Source organism: Thermobia domestica, chromosome 2, assembly GCF_964235325.1.
Source record: "Thermobia domestica chromosome 2, izTheDome1.hap1.1, whole genome shotgun sequence".
NCBI lineage: Eukaryota > Metazoa > Arthropoda > Insecta > Zygentoma > Lepismatidae > Thermobia > Thermobia domestica.
Genome location: NC_137455.1, coordinates 160,906,534 through 160,929,629, shown reverse-complemented (window position 1 = coordinate 160,929,629; position 23,096 = coordinate 160,906,534). Strand labels below are relative to the sequence as shown.

At 37.9% G+C, this 23,096-nt stretch overlaps 1 protein-coding gene across 2 annotated transcripts in view; it reads left to right on the top strand.

The window, feature by feature from the left end:
• Window positions 1–23,096, top strand: part of ssp3 (SCAPER domain-containing protein short spindle 3) — a 522,155-nt gene that overhangs the window by 11,361 nt on the left and 487,698 nt on the right. The gene's annotated exons all lie outside the window — the stretch shown is intronic.

The following is a 23,096-nucleotide window of genomic DNA, read 5'->3' as shown; positions in this document are numbered from 1 at the left end:
TGTCGGGATTTACAAACTGTGTACAATATATGATCTTATAATAGTGCGGATGCCTGTTGTTCGGCGACAGTGACAAGATCAGATGTGTTAAATCTTTCTTTATGTTCATGTCATTCGTGTCTTGGCGAGATCTGGCCTACCTATTCTGTTCGGTTTACATTGCTTTTAGTTCTAGGGAAATCTGTCCTATACGGTAGTTGAAACTGGATATGGTAGGAATACTCTGATTACGAAGAATATATAAGTCAATCATTGTAGCTATACATCAAATTTGAAGTTATATCCATAATACAGTTACGACATAATACGTAGAATTGAATTTATTTGCCTGAAAGGAAAATCAAATTGTTAGTTTTCTTCTGACACGTATTCTAAAGGAGCACAACTGTCGTACAAGTTAAATTTTGGGATCCTAATAGAATGGATCGGATTGAATTACGGTTTAGCGACCCTTTTACCAGCTAGGCTATGTGAGACGTGGACCTACAACCTAACGTAGGACGTGAACTACATGAGCGCCCGCCGAGAATCAAACCTGGGTGTCCTGCGTCGATTGTGCGTACGCTAACCTAATCGAAGTGCTAACTTCGGTTATTTATTGTTTCTACAGTAAATTTATTGTTTCTATTTAGTGGGACACAAGTGATAAAAATTTGCAGTTATAAAGTATTATCTTTTGTTCCAGTCCACATTTTTGCGGTGACTTAATGATTGTAGCGTTGAAATCGGCGGGACTTAACTAGCTTTGTTGATATTTTGACAGTAGGTATTTTGCCGGCATCTCCGCCTTTCGTCTGGGAGATTCAAATTTTAAACCCCCTGGAAGTACATATGGTTCGAATCTCGCGCTAAACTGTAGGCCAACATACACATTTTGTCTAGACCAGGTGCTTACAAAGAACGGTAAAACTCCGATCAAATTATGTGCCCCTTCATGGCCAAACGGTCAACATGCATTTTATGTGCACTATCCTAGGCTCGATTTCTGGTGGGAGTACTTCTCTTAGATTAAAACTCAAGTAATGGTTAGAATCCCACTTTAAACAGTAGGTTCCGTTTTATTTAGCCTCGATGATGGAAAGAGACGTTAAATTTCAATGCACCAACTAACCAATCATCCAAACAAGTCATCTTTGCCATTAATTTGAAGCACTACAAGGTTCGGTTGGAATTTAGTCCTCTGAGCTCTAGGCTTTGACTTAAGGTAACTACTTTCGTATACGTTAGGCTTCTTCATTTGTGTTTTATTTTGAGCAAATAAATACACTATTGGCTGCAAGGTGAGTGTATACATTTACATATTGACTTTTAATATATTGACTACATATTGTTTATTTCTGAAATTCATCAGTTAGATACATTAGATAAGACACATAAAGCAACATCTTTTTACTACATATTAATTTGAGTTTGTGAGTTTGTCTGTTTTTGAAACCTCACCGTAAACTTGTGGAATTGTTGGGCACTACCTAGGGAGCACATACTGAATAGAAGGGAATTAGTCGCAGTTTCCAGTAATGTATGATTCTGATGTTTTGTTATAAGTATTGTCAGAGATTTTGACCGGCGTTTGCCATGAGTGAGTGTATCATTGGATATCGTGAGAAAAGTGGGTCCCAGAGCTGTTCATTCCATGGTGAGGCACATGACAGTGGGAACGTGTAATGATGGAGTAGGGCGATTACGAGAATCTTGTTTCAGTTATAGCGCTAGCGGACCGCACATATTGAGGACACCAAGGACACCGCAGGTAGTTAAAGCCGTATTTGCAAGGATTCGGCGAAATCCCGTCAGAACTCAATAAGTAATGTCCTGAGAGATGTCCATTTCGAGAGCAACCATGTTACGAGTACTCAGTTAGGACCTGTGACTCAGGAGTCTCCAGAAAACTTACAGGTCGCTTCCTGACTGATGCATTATGTCAGCAGAGGGTGGTGAAAGCCACACCTCAAACTTTACGCAGAAAATGTTCATAGGACAATTCTCTTTTCGGACGAGAAGCTGTTCACAGTTGAGCAGTCCTTTAATGCTCAAAATGATCGTGTGTACGCATCATCTGCTGTTAAACATGTTTCCAGAATGCAAAGGTCCCATAACTCAGCATTGGTCATGGTGTGGTAAGGTGTGAGTTTCAACGGCACAACATGGCTCCATTTTTGTGAACAAGGGATGAAGACAGCGAACACTTAGTATCAAACCACAATGTTGGAGCCGATTGTGAAACCACTGAGTGCCATCATGTTTCTGAACCAACAGTGGATCTTATTACAGCAGGGATGCAAATAAGCAACAAAATTTTACTAGCCCAAGAAAAAAACTACTCGCCCGCACCGATGAACCGCTCGCCCTGGGCGAATGGTTATTTGCATCCCTGTATTACAGCATTCTACTCCCGTTCACAAGGCACGTTCAACACAGGAGTGGCTACGGACCAACGTCTCACACTTTATTTCCACATCAGATTGGCCATCTGACAGCTCAGATCTGAACCCATTCGACTACGAACCGTTGTCAGTGCTTCAATCAGTGGTCTGCAAGAAGTGACACCCTAATGCAAACTCCTTGAAGCACGCACTGGCCAAGGGAGCCCAGATTCCGGCTCAATGTGGATATTTTGAAAACTGATTGGTGCTCTTCATGCTCACACTTCCATGTATCATCTTGCAAAAGTATATTATTATATCGTCAACACTTGGTCTGTGTTTCATTCCGAAACTTCTGACAGTATTTATGAAATAACTAGGTATATTCTGTTAATTAAACTTATTCAGAATAGCGAACTTGAGCAAATCCAAACACATTTACTTTACATATTCTTTCCATTATTAAAAATATTTATTTATTTTAAGGCATGATGAAATAATGAGAGATTTCTCATACTGAAAATTTTTATTAATTATTTAATTTGAAAGTCTAATACTTTGGTCATGTATTTCATAGTGGGTTAAATTTATTTCATGGATTTTTTTTAACTCTTTCCAAATATAAGAGTAAAATATTGTTTGTACAGTATTAGTTTGGTGTTAATAAAATTCCACCCAGGTGCATCATTTCCAGAGGGTAAGTAATGAAAATCATTTCCAGAGGGTAAGAAATGAAAATACAATACCTGGTTAATCAAAATAGTCGCCGTCTTTAACCACACACTTTTGCCATCACTCAATCAATGAGTGGGTTCCATGGCTACAAGAAATCTGGAATTTGTGCTGTGAAGAAGTAAGAAGTCCTCTACCCATGTTTAACTGCTCGATCATCAGATAATATTTTTCCTTTCTAGAAGGGATTGGGATACCGGAAGAGGTGCTAGTCAGTGGGAGACAGATTAGGGGAGTACGGTAGGTGAGGAAGCGGTTTTGTAACTGTAACTTATGGAGAGAATGTGTTGACCTTTGCGCAATACATGGATGAGCATTGTCGTCCACCATGAGAACTGACCATTGATGGTTTCATCTAGCCTGAGGAAGACTGGTTGAGATGATTCTCACCATAGACCATGATACCAGCAACAAAGCAACAAATATATTCTGTGGGTACAAAGGTGGTTCTTGAAATCATTCTGGACGTTATCACGATCCACCCATTGTCCTGACAGTGTATGATTATCATTGCACATCCAATTTTCATCTGAAGTAACACTCCGATGCAGGAAAGTTTCCAATGTTTTCCTTAAAGAATTTCACACTCCAGACGGTGTTTTAATTATTTATATTTTACGGCTATTCACTTAAGCTAGGGGAGATGGTAATGATGATAATGAAATGAAATAAGCTGGGAGGAAGCTGGAGAATCTCAGGAAAATCCAAGCACACGGTGTCTGTCCATCACAAAGCCCTACCAGGTACGATCCAGACACCACACACTTAATGTGAGACTCTAACACTGAGCCACCACAGCCCTTACGGCGACTTCGTTGGCCGGTGTTAACTTACGTGGCACAAGTCTAACTTTTATACAGGGTGTCCGAGAAGTCCTTCCCTGATTACAGAAATTGATAACTCAGGCTAGAAATAAGATAGAAATATGAAACTGGTGTTCAATTGTTTACAAACTATAAAAGTTTTGGTCACATCAGTACACTTCCACATGATCACCCTTGGTAGCACGTAGCACACGTCCTCAATACGTGATAGCATTTCGACCGCAAAGTCATATCGACGTGTATCGTCGTCGGGCAACAAGGCCTGAACGAGTTGCACTTTGTAAGCACGAAATAATAAACGTTTGTGTAAAATGTCATGGATAGAGCTTTTTGGCATCTGTAATTCACGTGAGACCCTGCGCACCGATTTCTTAGGACTTCTCAGAAAAGACTGCCGCACAGCCTCCACCGTGTCTGCTGAGGTTCTTGGTCGACCAGACCTCGGAAGGTCAGCAACCGACCCTGTGTTCTTGAACTTCTCATACCAGGCTTTAATGCTCTTGACATCAGGTGGAGTCCTCCCAAATGTTGTCTGGAACTGTCTCTGCACCGTGGTTGGTGATCGTGTCTCATGGTACCACAGGACACACTGTGCCTTCTCCTGGTTGGTTGGCATTGCTTTTTGGGCTTCTTACTTACGTACTACAAACCTAAAACAAACAAAATTGAGACTTGGTAAAACAGAACAAACCTAACACAGACAAAAACTTTTATAGTTTGTAAACAATTCAACACCAGTTTCATATTTCTATCTTATTTCTAGCCTGAGTTATCAATTTCTGTAATCAGGGAAGGACTTCTCGGACACCCTGTACCTTATTAATTGCACGGAATCACTAGATGACAGTGGTATAGTGTATACCTAACTCGTCTGCAATGGCAGAAACACTTTTCCGAGAGTATGCTTCGATTATTCCAAAGGAGCACATCGGAACATGATTTTGGTCGGTGTCTACGAGGCTTATTTTGCGATGCTGTTACTGGAACGGAATTGAACAAACCAGCGATGCATGGTGCTTTCATTCGTCATTCCTGGCCCAAGTGCACTGTTAATGTTTTTTGTGACTTGCGTGCAGAATGTCACAATTTGAATTCTTAAAGGAAAATCACTCGCAGTTGTGTTCTTTTTGGTGCACTTTCATACACGCTTATTCTATAACATTACCTCTTCAATATTTGGGTACCTCAGCCTGTTTACTTGACGTGTATAGAGTTTGTGATGACATTAGACGCGTGACCTTAGTTCATCCCTGTGTTGTGTTGCTCAAGTTAGTTTTCTATTAGACATCGAAGCAGACATTTCGTTCGCGCCAACTTCGTGTTCCCTCTTATATGAGCGGTATTCAAGAAGTTAGTAATATGTTGGCGCTTGGCGTTTGGTGTTTGTATTCAGTCATGTTTTGAAAGAGAGTGTTTACAAACTTATGTTTAAAACGCTGTAGTTATATTCACTTTCCTTTGCGACGTTTTCTTTTCGCAACTGCTGGTGTTTAGATAGTTAGGTTTGCAATGAAATCTTGACAACTTTAATATAGATATGAAATGCGTACAGTGCATCCATTTGATTCCAGTTAGTAGGGTCCATACTTGGGTCTGGCTCAAATTTTAGGTCCAGCCAACTTAGTCCAACCTAGATTTTTAACTCCTTCTAGTGACTAATAGCCCCTGCATAAATTCAAGACTTATTTGGTTAGATTTAAGAAAATTAGTAAAAGGAGACTTTTCGACGATCGTCGTATGTTACTTCAACATTACGGTGGACCCAGGAAAGCCTATAATCAAAATTTAATAAAATCTTAACCGTATTAACTTTCCAAGTTACAAGGGCTGCGGTTGCTCAGGGATAGAGCACTAACTTCTGGCACGTGGGATCCCTAGTTCGATTCTAGCTCGCGCCAAGTGGGCTTTGTGGTTGACAAACACCGTGTGTGTAAATTTTCTGGTACCTCCGTTTCGTCCCATTTCTTCATTCCATCATTTTTTTTTTCATTATCATGGGGGAAGGGGCACGGGAGCTCAGCGGTAGAGCGCTTACTCTGATGCGTGGGGTCCTTGGTTCGAACTCCTTTCAAGTAAGTTTGTGGTGAACAACATCGTGTCCGTGGGTTTTCTCGGGGTACTCCTGTTTCCGTCCACATCTTATTCCCTCAATTCTTTTATCATTATTTATTTGTCTTAATCATCCGTCTCCCTTAACCTAAGGGGCATAATCGTTGGACGTTAAACTGAAAGATTTAATTTCTTTCATTATCATAATCAACCTTTGAAATCTTGGTGTATTTTCCGATGAAAGCTGATGTTGCCAATTCTCAGATAGCTGTGGACAGTGGGTGTGGGAGGGATCGACAGACACGAATTTATCATCCGACAATGAAATGCAGCGGCATAAGTGTCATGGTGTGGGCTGCAATTTGGAAACGTGGCCGTAGATACTTCATTTTTTGTTATGTACGAAACACGTTGAAATATTGCAAGATTGATTACTACTCTTTTTTAAAGAGGCAAAGTTTCCCGGAAGTCAAGCAGTTTATGGATAATGGGGCACTATGTCATAGAGCAAAGCTGACTATCCACTGAAAGGTGCAAAGTAGGGTTCAAACTTTACTGTGGTCCATACTTGAATCCTATAGAAATACTGTAGTTTGGCATCTCCTACAGCTGAAGCTGCAGATACTGCCACGAAGACTCGCAAACAAACAACAGTTACGTTTACTCTGTGAAAAAATGATACCACCTGTCACAGAAAATCATTGATGACTGAATAGTTCCCATGTAGGGTTGAAACTTTACTTACTGCCAAGGAGGCTCCACCAAGCACTAATTCCAATTACAAATGGCTCCTGTGCACGGGTATGCAGCATTTGCCAGGCTCATGTTTCGGGTGTCTGTTTATTTGTCAGCTTAGTGTATTTGCTAACAAGTACACAAGATATAGCTACTTCTGCCTCCTATATAATTTTGTTTGTTCAGACGTTTATCCCTTTTATATTTCAAAATACGTACGTTAGTTACAATCCTCAACATTTAAGTATTTTGAAAATCGGATTTCGAAATCTTCATTATTTCTATTTTGTGGAATAAAAAATTAATTCTTGTTAATATTCGGCTTTTGGGTTAGAAATAGCGACTAGAAAGAAAACAGAAAAAGGAGAATAGATCAATAACAAACGGAATTCCAACAGGTAAATAGTGGTGGTGTTAATTTTCTTTTTATTTTATCTTCCGTGTCTAGTTTCTTTATATCCATTGAGCTCTGCAGCGCCATTGTAATCGTTAAATGGGCCTAAAGGATTCGTTAACAGAGTGCCTGCCACTGAAAAACGGTAAAATTTAGAAAAAAAATGGAAAATGAGTCGGGAATATACTCAGAGAATAACGGTAAGGTAACAAGTTATATTGTACAGAACGTTTAGAGAAAAAATCTCGATAAATTCTTGTTCTCCAATACATTGACAACCCTGCTCGATCATTTGTGTACAGAGCTGAAATTAAATATAATCTTATGTAGAAAGATCATCTCCCGAAAAATTAATTTTACCATCTTTAAATAAAATGTTACTGTAACTTCCTAACATTTACAGATGACCTGGCGTGATGAAATAGAAATGGGTACTTTGAGTTATCGTGGGTTATGGAACATAACAAATTTAAATTGTGAAAGATTTAGGTGGTATTTGATTCGAAACATCTTCGATTCAGAAATTATAGGGTACAAAGTGTTACCTTTAAGCTTGTTCCTGTGCTCAATTTAACACTAAAATTTGAACTATGAAATGTGTTTTTCTAGTTTCTAAATAGTAAACAAGCTAATTTCGTTTCTCATTTTGAAACTATAGTAGACTTCCATACTACGCAAATTGTACACTGAGAGGAGAAATAGTAACTTCCGGTTTCAAGATAAAGTCAAAAAGTCAAAGATGGAACCTGCTCTTCGGACGCTGAATCGATATCAAAAGTTTCTCAACATTGAAGTTATTAGTTTTAGTTTATTTATTAGTTGTTAGTTCTTTACGACCTCCGGTTTCAGTAGAACATTAAAAGCTTTGAAAATTGTTCTAAGGGTTTTTAAACCATCTGAAGAAAATGTTTGTAGCCTCCGTTAACACTTTTGCTCTGTGGGGGATCAATACCGAAACTGGAAGTGGACAAGTAGATTTCTGCCACTTACTGTTGCAATGAAGGAATAAAGTCGAAAATAGAACCTATTCATGCGAATAAGAGTACAACAGCGTGTATTGACTGCGGATCAAACGAATAGTGGCATTCGTTCTAAGGTTATACGTACTAAATCGATATAAAAAGTATTTCTTGCTATTTGTTACTCTTTTTTTCAATATGGCTATCAATATTGAAACCGAAAATTGTAAGTTTCAACCACTAACGATTTAAATAGAGATATAAATGTAGAGATGAAAGTTATTTTTCGGACGCTTAATCCATATTAAATATATATATATATATTTCTCGCAGTTTTACCGTTTTGTTCTATGAAGAACAGAATTGAAACCGGAAGTGATAGTAGATTTTTGCCACTTTCGGTTGCAATAGAGAGACAATATCAGAAGTGGAACCTAATTTTTGCGGTTCTGAATCAATATTGTAATATCCCACGTGGTACTTTATACAAACAATACTTTACGCTTGTGTTTACGAACACTACCACATGGTTTTACGTCGGGATACTACACACCATGTGGATTCACTCCAACCAGCAGACGATGACATCGGAGCAGCAGCGCCACCGCCGCCTGGAGGCCTATAAATTCGGCAGCAACCAGCGGACCAGTACCAGTTCTCTGGTGTCCCTCCTACTAGCCCAGGAAATAAAAGGTTTTTGTCGGGAAAAATTCGAGACAAGCTGAATTTCTGCCAGTTGTTAGGGCTCAACTAGAAGTGTATTTTCCCAAAAGTCCCCACCCTTCCCATTGTGCTTTCCCCTCTACTTCCCCTTTAACATCCGATTTGCAAGGTTTTCGATTATTGCTCATATCTCCGTTATTATTAATCCGATCTTCAGACTCTGTTTACACTTTTCTTCCTTGAATCACGATCTGTAAAAAGTTATCCTTAACATTTTCGCTAGGTCTAATACTTTAAGAGATATTCATAGAAATATGTAAAATTTCACGTTTTTATGTGTACTTTTTTTCGTTTTTTATATTTTAACTTTTGTGTATTCGATAATTTGTAGAAAAGCTTCAAATAAAAGTTGTAGAGTGGTTCTTTAGCTTTAAAACGGTGTATATATTAATATACTTAGAGGTATGGGAACGTGTAAAAGGGCACCTGAAGAGAGCGAAGTGCGTGCTCACCATTATTGCTAACTTCGCAGAGTTGCCGCACCTCGCTCGCCTCGTTTACTTCAAATACCGCGTGAACCCCTACGCTACGCAATATCCAAAAATGGGTTCCTTTCTTTCTTTTTCTGGCTTTATTGGTAACCTGAGCTTTGACACTCACGGTCCCTGCCTCAAGCCACACTCACTATCGTTCTTGATGAATGATGATCGTAAATAAATATTTTTCGATTTTGTGGAATATATTTCTCGTATTTTATCTCAATTTCGCGTTTTTTTTTTTTTTTTTTTTTTTTTTTGTCAGTTTCCGTTCAGGGGGGCTTCTGTCCCTAACCCATATGATATAGGGTTGTTCCATTATTCACCACGTATGAACCCGCCGTGTCCCGGACTAACAGCCGGCAGCTGTGAATTAATTGACACTATTATCACAACCGGCAGCTGTGAATTAATTTACAATATTATCTATTAAAAATAATCATTGCCATTCACAGAATCACAAACATCTCACCCACCTCTAGCTAATGTTAGAATTTTATGTTTCTTATACGCGTTATGTTCATTAGTCATTTCTTGACTTTTGTTTACACATCATCCTATCAATAATTCGTACATACAATTCCTGTCCATATTGAAGGTATTTAACACTATTTACAATATATACATGCTATTGTTCATAATCAATTGCGTCTTGATCTTAATCCATGGTTGCTGCGTTGTGACGTAAGAGATTATTACAATGTTCGCACATAGCTGAACAATTCATATTTGATTTCCGATACTTACAATAATTACCACAATCAGTTTTGGAAGAACATGACATGAAATTTGAACGCACAATGTGTCACAGTGCATGTGTCAGTGCATGGCGTTGGAACACTTTGTAACTTATGAGGAGGAACATGTAACAGATCTGCTGCGGTTTGAACACATTTTGCATTTAAATCTAACAATTTCTTTTTCATGTATGGGTACGCCATTTTCTGGATAGTTTCTTAACTTCGAGAGGTGAACAGCCAGCAACAGTGAGGGAGGTGTTTAGTCCCTCTAGAGGCGCACTTGGTTCAGAAAACTTAACATCTTCAGAATGTGAAACACTTAACATCTTCAGAATGTGAAACACACATATATATCTTGCTCCGTTTTACCTGCAGTAAAAATATTTTGGTAGCATGTAATGCAGTTTCTGTCCTGGTGCAACGTTCAAATTTGTAAGGTTGACTTCACACAACATTTTCACCGTTATAGTTTTAAGAGATTTCTTTTCGTGGTTTATGAGGTATTATATCTTGTGACTCTTACAAATATGTAATGAAGCAAAGTCACCTGTTTCATTCTGGACAATTCTTGTTCTTAATTTAAGAAGTTCTTGGTTTTCTGCACTTAGACACAGAGTACAACGGTTGTATCTCCACATGCTCACCACTACAAAGGAAACAAGTCTCCATTGTAACCTACTCAGACAATGCCAGCACAGACTCTACAAGTTTGGACTTGTTTCTCATGTGGCCAGGTAGTTTTTGTTAATTACCCACAGAACTGAACAATGTACATTCTTCATATATTCAATAGATGGTTCTGATTCATCCAAACCTGGCAAAAGAAAAGGAGCAAGTGTAAGCAAGATACTATAAAATGTGTTCAAGAATTTTACCTATATGATGATATAAGTCGAGTGTGCTGGTAAAAAGAATTGTGTATCTGTGCCATTTGGGTATGGAAAGATCTTGAAGCAGAAGAGGCTATTATTTTTCAACTTAAAATCTTTACAGATTTTAAGGAGAAACATTCACTAGAACATATTGGATTTTCTAACTTTTGCCAGTTACGTTCCAAGGATTGTGTGACCGTACATATCATCACAATGTCACGTTGATGCTGCAAGTAATTCACATAAAAATTGTAAGGTTATGCTCCAAAAATTAGTTCAAGGGAGACAAGAGAGTACATATCTTTGCAAAAATATACCCTTCTTAAATGTCAGAAGCAACCAGGTAAGGGTACAATAAAATTGTGATAATTTTATTGTCAGAGATAAACCTTTTTAATTTTTTTAATGTTATTGTGTATATGTTGATAAGATGATGTTCAAATTATTTTGTTTTACCACCTGGGATTTACCATTTAATTGTCATTTCGGGTGTTTTTTTTTTTTCTGGTTAGTATATATATATATATATATATATATATATATATATATATTGTCTGTTTCAGAAGTTTTAGGTTTTTGGGATTAGGCATGCAAAAATGACGTTTTTGGTTTGTACAGAATCTTCCACTTTCAAACAAGACCAAAATCGTTACAATTGGTCAAATAGTTTTTGAGATATGGCTCTTTTTCTGTCGTAGGGTGCTTTTCAGAAACGGCCAATTTAGAGAAATTCGTCACTTTTTGAACACCATGTATTTTCTGCAGTATCTATTAAAAAACTCATATTTACCTTTCAGTACAAAAAAAGAAAAAAAGCCAAATCTGTGAGTATGAAGCAACAAATGGTCCTTCAATCTGATAAAGTTATATGAAATGACTCCAAAACAGATGAAAAATAATTGTAGTTCAACCTTGAAATATATAGTGGAGTCTAACAGAAAATACTAATCAGCCGGTAAGCTACCGGTCATTGATAACCTAGCTAAGGTGACGAGATTTTTTTTTTTGTTTTGTTTGTAATCTCTCGCTTTTACATTACATAGCATCATTAGTGTTATTGCATTTAACTTTTAAATTTGTTACGAGTAAGCCCAGTTCGCTTGTGATGTTAAGTGGATACTAATGGGTACTATTTAAAACAGTTAATTGCCGTTAAACCCATCTGCCTAGCAGTTACAATGAGTTAAATAGAGCCAGAACCCACACAGACCTGTGAATTATCTACATTTGTCACAAGATATGGTAATTACACGTAAAAAAGTTATCTATTTGACGCATAAAATGCGTGAAGAAACTAGAAAGAAGTCAACAAATTAAAATAAAGCTATTTTTGCGCAAGGTATGTTTTGTTTGGCACAAATAAAAATTTTAAAAGGTTCCTTTCAAATTTGTATGGTCTCTCGCTGGATTTTGCAGTTTTATAAACTGCCATATTGACTTTGTAAAGTAGCCTTGCCTATATAAATAATAAATAAGTATTATGATGTGCGCGCCTGGTTATGTTTTAAAAACTCATCATAGTGTTCTACGCTTTAAATCTTCTATAGTCGACAAAAGTTTTAAGCCAGAGAGGCGATAATGAAATGAAGGACAATTGTACAATCCGAAGCAAAAAACCTGCAACATGAGTAAGTTAGTTTATTGTGAAACTACGCCTAACAGCCCAGGGAATCAACATAACATCTCAGTGGTTCGAATCACGCCAAGAGAAATCTCGGTGTCCTCACCTGCACGCTTATTTTGGAGCAAAAGACTTTCGTTTCACAATAAACTTCAATGCTCATGTTGCAGGTTTTTTGCTGCGGACTACAATACTGCAACAATGTTTGTTTTTCGCTTTTGATATCTATGCGTCTTCGCAATCGTTGCATCTGACGGCTTTCTGCACTCAGAAAAACCCACTCCACTTCACACTTGTTGTCGGCTGTTTTGTTGGTTTCAGTTTTCAGTGTTTCGCGCTCCGCAGTCAGCAACGAGAGTGAAACGGTAAAATAATATATTAGCTACACGGTACATTTGTTATTTTCCATGCTTTCTGTTATTTTATTACTATAAATTATGAAGGTCATAGACTTGGCATCAGGTGATATACAGTAACTAGCAAGTTAGAAGAAATTGTATTTTGTGTTCTGCCATTGACTGTGTTCTACCATTGATTTTTTTTAAAAGAAAAAGTAAGTTTTTACATACACATAAAAACTTTTTTCTACGTGAAGTAAATCACTAGTAAGTTACATGTAACTTACGTGAAAAAACGTAACTAGTAAATTACCTTGCCAACTGTTCTTGTCACACATGCAAGACTACAATCTTGCCACGCATATTGGTAACTTGATACTAACAAGGGCAATTTTTTCCCCTTGCATTTATCTAGTTGCCATTTCGTTTCTAGCAAGGTTCCTGGTTCTGCTGTGCATGTGCAATATTGCACTAGAAGGTTATGCAACGATAATAACGTCCAATCCGGATGACAGCTTTTAAAGGAAACGTACTGCTGATCCTCTTCAAAACTCCTCTTCGTTAATTTCCACTCGGACAGAACAGGTATCATATATGAGATTATGAAAACAATGAAAGAGAGTGATTCACCTAATTAATGAAATTCATTTTGGAGCTGTGGGTCTGTACGACTCGACCCAATTATTTGGGTTTGTGAATCAAGACGTAGACCCGGGGCATTACTGTAACATGTACAAATCATTTCCAGCTGATGAATGTATGACGTAGAAGTGGGCCTATAGGATCAGGACGGAGAGAACCAGTGTTGCCACAATTCTAGCTCTGGAGTGGGCTGAAAAATAGTACCAAATTGAAACAAAAGGGGCTGAATTCATTATTTTATGCCAGTCTAATACATGGCTCTATAGCACGAAACTAAAAGACGTAAAGTTCTAGAACACTCCCCCCTCTGGCGCCCCCTCACCCATTTAATAGGCCAATGTATGAACATCTGTGCGTACGCGCCATATCCCACATTTGACTAGCTTTAGGCAGTGTTGCCAACATGAGATTTTTCTTTCCGCCAAAACGGCTAAAAATTCGCTAACTGCAATAAAAATACTGTAAGTAATATTGCAATCGGTATTTATAAAGATCGGCTAATTAGTACTCTCCAATAATGTTGAGATTAGAGCCTAAATAGATCAGCATTCTCCTCATCCATTTAACACTACGTCATCTCAGTCAACATGAGGAGTGGACGAAGGCAAAATTTTCACCCTGCCAATGAGTGCCCCCCCCCCCCCCCCACACACACACACCTAGTCCTAGCTTATACTTTACATTTTAATACAGTGATGTTAGAACATTTATTTTGGGGTGCTCGTTTCGGCGCTCCCTGACGTTAGCGTCCCGGGCAGTTGCCCGGTTTGCCCAACCTTTGGTGCTTGTGCTTGGTTCTGTGTAGACGCAGTACGTGGCAATTGTGCTGTGCCTTATAGCAACACTTTTAAACTCGTTTTACTCCAGATCTTATAGGTCATATAATTTGTCATTATTGTTGAAAGCCTGTTGCGCAGGGGAATTTTATTTATAGTTAGTAAGTTCAGTACATATAATATAGGACTGGTATCGTATTAATACAGAAGGAGTAATTTCTTAATCATACAGTGCTATAATGTCGACGAGTTTACAGTAATGCCAATAATTTGATACGGAAATGTAATAAACTGCGAGCGAAGTGACCAGGAATTTTTATTCTTGCCGTGTTTGGAAACAAAGACAACGAAAACTTGGGGCTCCATTTATATAATTTGCTTCTTTTTTACTTAAAACCTGAGGTGCCCCCTGATATACCGAAACGTCCTGCGCCCGTAGGCAATGCATACCCTGCCTATCTATTGCTACACCACTGGGAGGACCCCAAACAACCGTAGAAGTAGATGAAACCTTTCTCGCACGTAGGAAGTATGACAGAGGCCGCAAATTAAAAGAAAAAATAGTTATTGTCTTCGATATGTATTGTAAGGAAATTAAACACGCCTCTATTTTAAAGTGACCAATAAACCAAAACGGTATTATGGCCATATATGAATATATATATATATATATATATATATATATATATATATATATATATATATATATATATATATATATATATATATATATATATAAATATATATATATATATATATATATATATATATATAAATATATATATATATATATATATATATATATATATATATATATATATAAAACGAGAAACAAATCAATCATCTCCGAGTTCGCTCCTCATGACATCACACAGTATGAGTAACGTGAGATGTAGGAAAAGTCTTACTGACACTTTTGAAAATATGACAAGTATTTGTTAAATGGTGCTGAATTGGGTAGAATTGGACCAACTTTTTCACAAAAGGGGCTGAAAATGCCAGCGTGGTACCAACGGGCCGAAGAATGACAAAGAGGGTTGAATTTGGTACAATTGTACCCAATGTGGCAACAGTGGAGAGAACAGATTGAGTGGTAAAGGGGAGGGAACGAAGTAAGTGGAATAGATTAAAACATTATTGGTAGTTTATGGTCTTGAATCCATGAGTATTGTACAGGCTCCGTTCTGATAATAGCCGAATTGTCTGCAGCACAGCGCGAGAATCAATCGAGAGTGCGGCTACGCGACATCAGGTGTCAGTGGACCTTAACCTTCAAAATAAGGCCTCGCTCAGTTGCCTGCGAGCAGTGGTTGAGGTGCTATTGCTCGTTGTGTACACCGAAACAACGTCACGCTGAGAATTTGTTTTTGGTGGATTTGAAGACAATGGAGTGCACTTTGGAACAGCGCTACGCTGTAAAATTTTGTTAAAAAAAACTTTACGAAAAAAAAAATGCTACCGGAGGCTTACGGCGAGGAACTGATGTTCCGCACTTTGGCATACGGCATTTAAGGAGGGGCGGGAGGTGATCGAGGACGAACAACGCTCAAAGAGGCTGTCCACACACACACACACACACACACACACACATATATATAACGGAGGAAAATGTGGCCCCAGTGAAAGCTCTTTTAGACAAAGACAGGCGTTTGTCTCCAGGTGATTGCAGAAGAAATGTGACTGGCGAAAACGCAAGTTCTTTAAATTGTTACCGGAAACTGGAACATGCGAAAAATCTGTGTAAAAATGGGTTCGAAGATTTTAACGAACGATTAAATGCAGTGTCGTGTGCGAATTTCCCGCGAATTTATGGAACGTGCGAACGGTGACGAAACTTCACTCGGCCGAGTGATTACCGAAAAAAAAAAAAAAACTGGTTATTCGAGTATGACCCCGAAAGCAAGACATAGTTCAGAGTGGCACACCCCCGCAACCCCTCGTTAAATGGAGGCATCAGTGCTTGAGCATCTCCGACAGGGGGTCCTGCGCGTCTGTTCTGACATCGCTGACAGGTGTATGGTACACCACGACAACGCGCCGCCTCACACAGCGCTGTGAGAGATGAGTTTCTGGCCAAGGCACATGGTAACGCTGCCTCATTCCCCTTACAGCCCGGACTTCGTATCGGCCACTTCTTGTTTCCCAAGTTAAATAGGGTGCTCAAGGAGAAGCGTTTTGCGTCAATTCAAGAAGTTCAAGCCACTATGACCGCAGCATTCTTCGAGAGGGATTTTAGTCAAGAACTTCCAGGACTACTACGAACAGTGGAAAAGTAGCTATACTCACTGTTTTGTGGCATAAGGTGCCTAGCTTGAAGAATATTGACAGCAGTTATAATTGTCATCAATAAATTGTTTGCAAATAAATATGTTCGGATACTTTCAGAGCGGACATTGTATTTGCAGAACTATCGACTACGCTTTATTTGCCTGATAACACTAAATTTGATGTCTTCTTGTTCTCTCTGTGTTGTTTACTGAGAACATAAGCAGCAAACTGTGACATCAAAGAGCGTCCACTTGAAAATGACTACATGTGCAAGTCATTTCGTGAAAATTTCGAATATACCAACCTAATACACCTGTAATGTAGATAGACATGAGGAATTGGATACTTTTGGTGGTGGTCTGTCTAATAGCAAGTATTGCTACTTTCTTTTAATAAAAGAGGTGCCAGAAGCTCTCTCATGCCTATGTGGTAAGCGTGCACGCCTTTGTTGCGGGAGACCCGGGTTCGATTTGCGGTGAGAGTTCAGCTGGTTCGTATCTCACGTTAAGCTGTAGGTTCATGTGTCGTATAGCCTCGGTGTTGAAAAGGAACGCTAATCTAAAGGTTAGTAGCTGTGGTTTGGTAAATCGGCCCGTAGAGAATTCGGAATAGAAGATAGTTGATTGTAAATGATAGTCGTTGACGCAGCTCTTGAAGGAAGTCACAATGGCAAGAAGTAACATTTTATCGCTACAAAATAAGGAAAAGAAGCTTAAACCCATGTGTATTAATTCTTGTATAGAACTTAGAGCGATAAAATATATACTAATTCTTCTTGCTTGTAGTGATAAAATACGAAATGGTATCAATTGTGACTTCCCTCAAGAGCCACCACTAAATATTTTAAATTTTATTCTAACTCTGAACTTGGTGGGCAACTCGTTACTGGGAGAAGTTATTGGGTATCACTAGTGCACCAGACCACTAATTTGTCGAAAATTAATCCTGGGAAATCTTGTTCTAAAGCATTAATGAAGCGATGCGACGACTGCTGAAAACATCAGTGACCAAAGTCTTTTATTAACTATTATAAAATAATCATAGTTCAAAAGGTTCTGAATTCCATCTAGATAATTTAGTTTCTATATTTGACAACAGATGGCGCAGTCATGCGTGAACAATGAATTAAATTTCTCTGTGGACTCCTCTCGCTTTGAAGATGATTGTAGGTGTGTACGGAGGCTGAGTAGAAAGTTAAAGCGGCCCAACTACTCAGACTGTGTAGGCAGTTCCGATGTAAAGAACTTGATTAAAGATTCCATTTAAGGCACACAGTTGTTCATAGTGTTCTGCGTTAGTAAGAAGCAACTTCGTGCCAAGAAATAGCAGTATATGCGTAGATGACACTTAAAATGGGTAATTTTGATTTCCATTATATTTTAGAATCAGTGATTTTGTATTTCTGGTAGTGTGACTTACACGCTTTTTTCGTCTCAAAAACAGAAAACTATATGGCATACGTTGTATCCATAGATTTGTGCTGCACTTCGACCAGTTCACTCATTATTTATTATACGAGGTGTATGTTTCGCTTAGCGAAAGTGCATGATACTTCAAAGAGAAGTAATTGATTTACAGAACTAAGTAACTGTTTTTTTTTCGATAGAAATGTTCATATTTTAAGATAGGTTTTAGTTTTATGTATAATTTCATATTGTAGTTAAACTTCGGCGATGTCAATAAATTATTTTACATAATAAACTAGTATTTAAAGTACATGAAGCACGGTGGCTCAGTGCTAGAGCGCTCGCTTGTGGTGCACGGGATTCCTGGTTCGATTCTCGCGAGTCTCTGGTGGAAAATACTGTGTCCGTGATTTTTTCATTTCCTCCCACATTTTTGTTCCATCAGTTATTTCATAATTCACTTCCATTGATCACCCGTCTCCTTTAGATAAAGTGCATAACTGTGGGACATAAAACTAAAAATTTCATTTCAGTTAGGTGCATATTTTTTTTTTTTAAAGTTAAGGCAAGACTGGGAATTGACACCATTGTGATTGCTTCGTAAGTTTAGAATTCTAATCTTAATCTTAGAGCTCTGTTGGTGCTATATGTTTATCATATGCGTATTCTGCGCGGGAGACCCGGGCTCGATTCCGGCGGGAGCTCATATAGTTCGGCTCCCACATTAAGCTATAGGTTCACGTCTCACGTAGCCTAGCTGCTGAAAGGGACACCAAGTCCTAATCCAGTTGATCTAAATATTCGGTGCTTGGTTTATTGATTGCAAGTTTATAATATAGGTATCGTAATTAAAAATGCTACCCCATGACTGATTATCTGCAATTTTAAACTTCTGTCAGTTCGTGGAACACTAAGAATCGTATTAAAATTTGCAGTATATTCATGCAATAGGGAAGTTGACGCGAACATGAAATAATATAATAAAACTTGCCTTGTTTTACAGAACTTGGTCCAATTTAAACAGTGGCCAACTTACAGAGTAATAACAGTGTAGCAATGACTATATAATTGCATTATGTGTAGCCGAATGAAGCAATAGTAAACTTTATGGGTTTTACTGTATATAATTAAATTATTTCATTTTCTATATATAAAAGAAGAAGTCGTGACTGAATGATCAACGTCCAGGCCAAGCCGCATAAGCTAAAAACTTGTATGCTGACATTCCATAGGATTTATGACGTAAGGTAGACCTACCAACCACTAACAAAGGATTTTTGGAAATTCGACGGGAAAGGAGGGGGAAGTGGTGGTGCTAATTACTGTAGTAAAATGTTTCCCTTAGAAAGGAAGAAAAGTGGGTGGGGGTTGCAGTTGATATGATAATGATCATATCTCGAATTCACTTAAGATTAGAAATATGAGAGGTGCGAGGCTTAGGCCAAGCAAAAGCTTGTTTTTCATGTGACTAGGAACATTCAAAGACAAAAGTTAAAATTATTGTAGGAGTTTAATGACTACCGTCTTGAATTTAAGCTTCGCCGTCATTTTCCTATTTAGTCCAGGAACTTTAGCATCTTTCTTCGGAAAAATTAGAAGCCAAGGTTTTTCTTCACAAAAACGTTCATTAGGTCATTCTAAATGACATATCAAAAGTCCCCGACTTTCTGATGTACGCTTCCCCTTTTATCAGGGGGTGGAAGTAGGGGAGGAAAATGCAATTTAAAATACAATCAAATTCAGCTTATTTGCATGTTAACCTAAATATTCTGAATAAAAACAAAATATACCGGGAACACTTAGCACATTCGCTCGTAAATGTTTTACAGGAAGTCCCAAAGAATATCGGGTCGGGTTTCGGAAATATGACGTCATCAAAATGGCCGACACCAGAATTTGTAGTGTTTTGTGGGAATGGTTATAACTTTCCGCAGAATAGTGGTAAAACCGTCGTTTTTCTTTCAGATTGAAGATAATTAATTACCAAATGTACGGAATGAAACGCGCTACTGTATCGTTAATTTCTTTCGAGATACAATAACAAAAAAACTAGTTTTTGAGTACCTGGTTTTAAGTGTAAATACAAATAACTTAGTAATCATAAAATATTTCAAAATATATCTTCAAACAATGGTTGTAGGGCATTATAAAGCCTTTCCAGCGGTACCTGGATCTGCATTTTTTTTTTTTTTTTTGTATTTTGAAATGTAAGGAAGGTATGTTTATTTTATTTAATAGACCGACTCTTGTAAAGACAATATAAGCCTACTTTTTTGAAAAAAAAATGGAAAAAATTGGATATAAGATTCAGTATTGCATTAGAATCCGTAAGTCACACAAACCCCAGACACAGATACAAAAATGAGGATTTACAACGTTCGGCGATAGATTCTTATGGTTTGTAGAATGAGAAATGTAAAATTCAGAGTAATAATGAATAAGAAATGTAAACTATTCAACTTACCTGAAATGGTTTACTTATTGAGTTCCTTTGCTAATTGATAAATAATAATTGTAATTATAGCATGTCCACCTGGTTTGGGACATGCTATAATCACAATTATTATTTATCAATCAGCAAAGGAATTCAATAAGTATTCGGCCTCTATTTCTTCGGCGTCCATGAATATTTAACGTTCAGAGATTCCTTCCGTTGGAGTGACATTCAAACAGGATTTTCCGTGACAATTTGCACAAGCAAGAGAGCAGAACAGACCCAGCTTTCGACATCCACACACATTGCTGCATCCTTTAAATCATGAACAGAAAATCATTTTAAAGGGACGATGGAGCAGGTGGCTGCGTTGATCGAATTGGTACTAACAAATTGTCTTTCATAACCCAACCCCACTTCTCAGGATTTAGTTGGTTTCCGAGCCATGTTTGTACGTGGTAATAAACCCGAAACAAATGTTGTGCTGCAGCTGAAGTCGGTGGTATGGCTTTTAAATCGACAGACTTCTTTCTCTTCATGGATTTGGAGAAATAATGATAACGGTAATCATTTAGTGAAATGTCATTTGCAGATGCACCGTATAACCCCCCCCCCAAAAAAAACTGTATGCCACTTTCAGTTATTTCTGGATTGGAAACATTACTTCGATTAAAAATTTCTACGACATGTTTTAAATCTTGACGTTTTTGTAATAATTTCAAACAAGTTGATTTCCCCTTCTGAAAAATGGCAGATGTTCCATCACAGCCGTAGAAATAAAATGTGATTTTTGAATACACCTTCTAAACTCCTTGATGAGTAAATCTTCTGCTCTGTCTTTCCTTTTCCTGGCTTCAAGAAAAATTTCTAAATTCGGCGGAGATCGAGCTGTCGTGATTACTAACAAATGAATATCTTCACCAACAATAACTGTAGAATTAGAATTAATTTTTGATATCGTGAGTGCTGTTTTTACAGAGGACATCAGCATCATTCTCTGCTTGTTTGACGTCAATATTGGCAGCCTTGAATTTATCAGTGAGCAAACCAATCAACCTACTTTTGTTGTTTGCATTGGCGAGAAAGTTTTGTTGGCTCGTAGTTGCAACCATGTTTCCATCAAATATAATTGTTTTTGATGCTGCTTTCGAGCACCGTCGAAGTTGCTCCAGGTCTTACATTTTTCTGAGAATTATCATATCCATCAAATACGATGACAGTGTTTTGATCGAAGTGTTTTTCCACATATGCCACATATTTATCACAAATATCCATGAAAGAATCGTTTTGACGCCACACCACTCGATGAAGAAGGAACCCTCCATCAACGACGTAGTTTGCGTTTCCGAGATCAGGATGAACATTGGTCGGGTTGAAGATGTTGAATAAGAATGATTTCTTCGTTTTTCTCATTCCAGTTGCATCAAAAAGAGCCATTGGGTAAGGATCCAGTTCGAAATTTAAACATTCTCGAAGGTCATCATCTGATCTTTTGATTACGCTGAATCGTTGAAACAACAGCAGTGGATCGACAGGCATCATGTACCGTACAGTAACATCATGTACCATAAGGTGACTGTTCACTGTTTGAAGAGAAAGAACCCTATCAGTACGAGAATATTTTGTCATGAAAATTGTCACCAACTTTTGTTTCCATCATGGTTGCTCCAATGTTCAGTGCATCGTAGCAGTTTATCTTCTCAACATTACCTGTAACTCCTGTTGCTATAAACATGATCACTTGTACATTTGGGAAAGGGTTGTGGGCACTGAACCACTCTGATACTTTCCTAACATCTTCTTGGTCCCATTTGATTCGAGATTCTCGTGCATCTACGTGCTGTTCTCCACTTGCAAACGAAATCCCACAAAAGTTTTCTAGTCCTTCAGAAATGTTGCTCGCACTTAACAAACCAACAACAAACTTTGTTAAAACATTCTCTTTTGTACTTCTTCCAAAAGCCTCCTCGTATCTTTGAAGACTTCATGAGTGACTGTTCTATTACCATATCTTTTGGAGTTCCACTAAAAAAATTGTCTGATCGCTTAACAGTGAAAAAGTCTGCAGTAAATTTTCTATATATTTCTCCATCCATTATGTTCTCCAACTTTACCATGTCTTGTACAAACAAGTTGGCACTTTTAGCGTACAAAAAATGTCCTGCGGCGTCGAAATACGGAATCATCCTCTTCACTGCAGACAGATATGCCTTCCAGTCACCCATCCTCTATGCCCCAATAAACTCTTTACGGATTAACACCATATCTAAATACTGGTCCCTTAATTGTGCAGTTGGGCCTCTCCCTTTTAGTTGGTTTTAGTTACCAAAAAATGCTGGTAGAGATGCCGTTGGAAAGGTTTTGTAATGTTCTACAACCTTTATTTGAAGATATATTTTGAAATATTTTATGATTACTAAGTTATTTGTATTTACACTTAAAACCAGGTACTCAAAAACTAGTTTTTTTTGTTATTGTATCTCGAAAGAAATTAACAATGCAGACAGCACGTTTCATTCCGTACATTTGGTAATAAATTATCTTCAATCTGAAACAAAAACGACGGTTTTACCACTATTCTGCGGAAAGTTATAACTAGAGACCGGATGTTAGGCAAAATGCCTATTCCTTAATATTAAAGATATGATCAAAAATAACGTTTTAAAGTTTATATGAGGGGTTATAGTTACGATTTAAGCCAATTTTATTTTGCCTATTTTGCCTATTTCACCCGTTACTGCCTA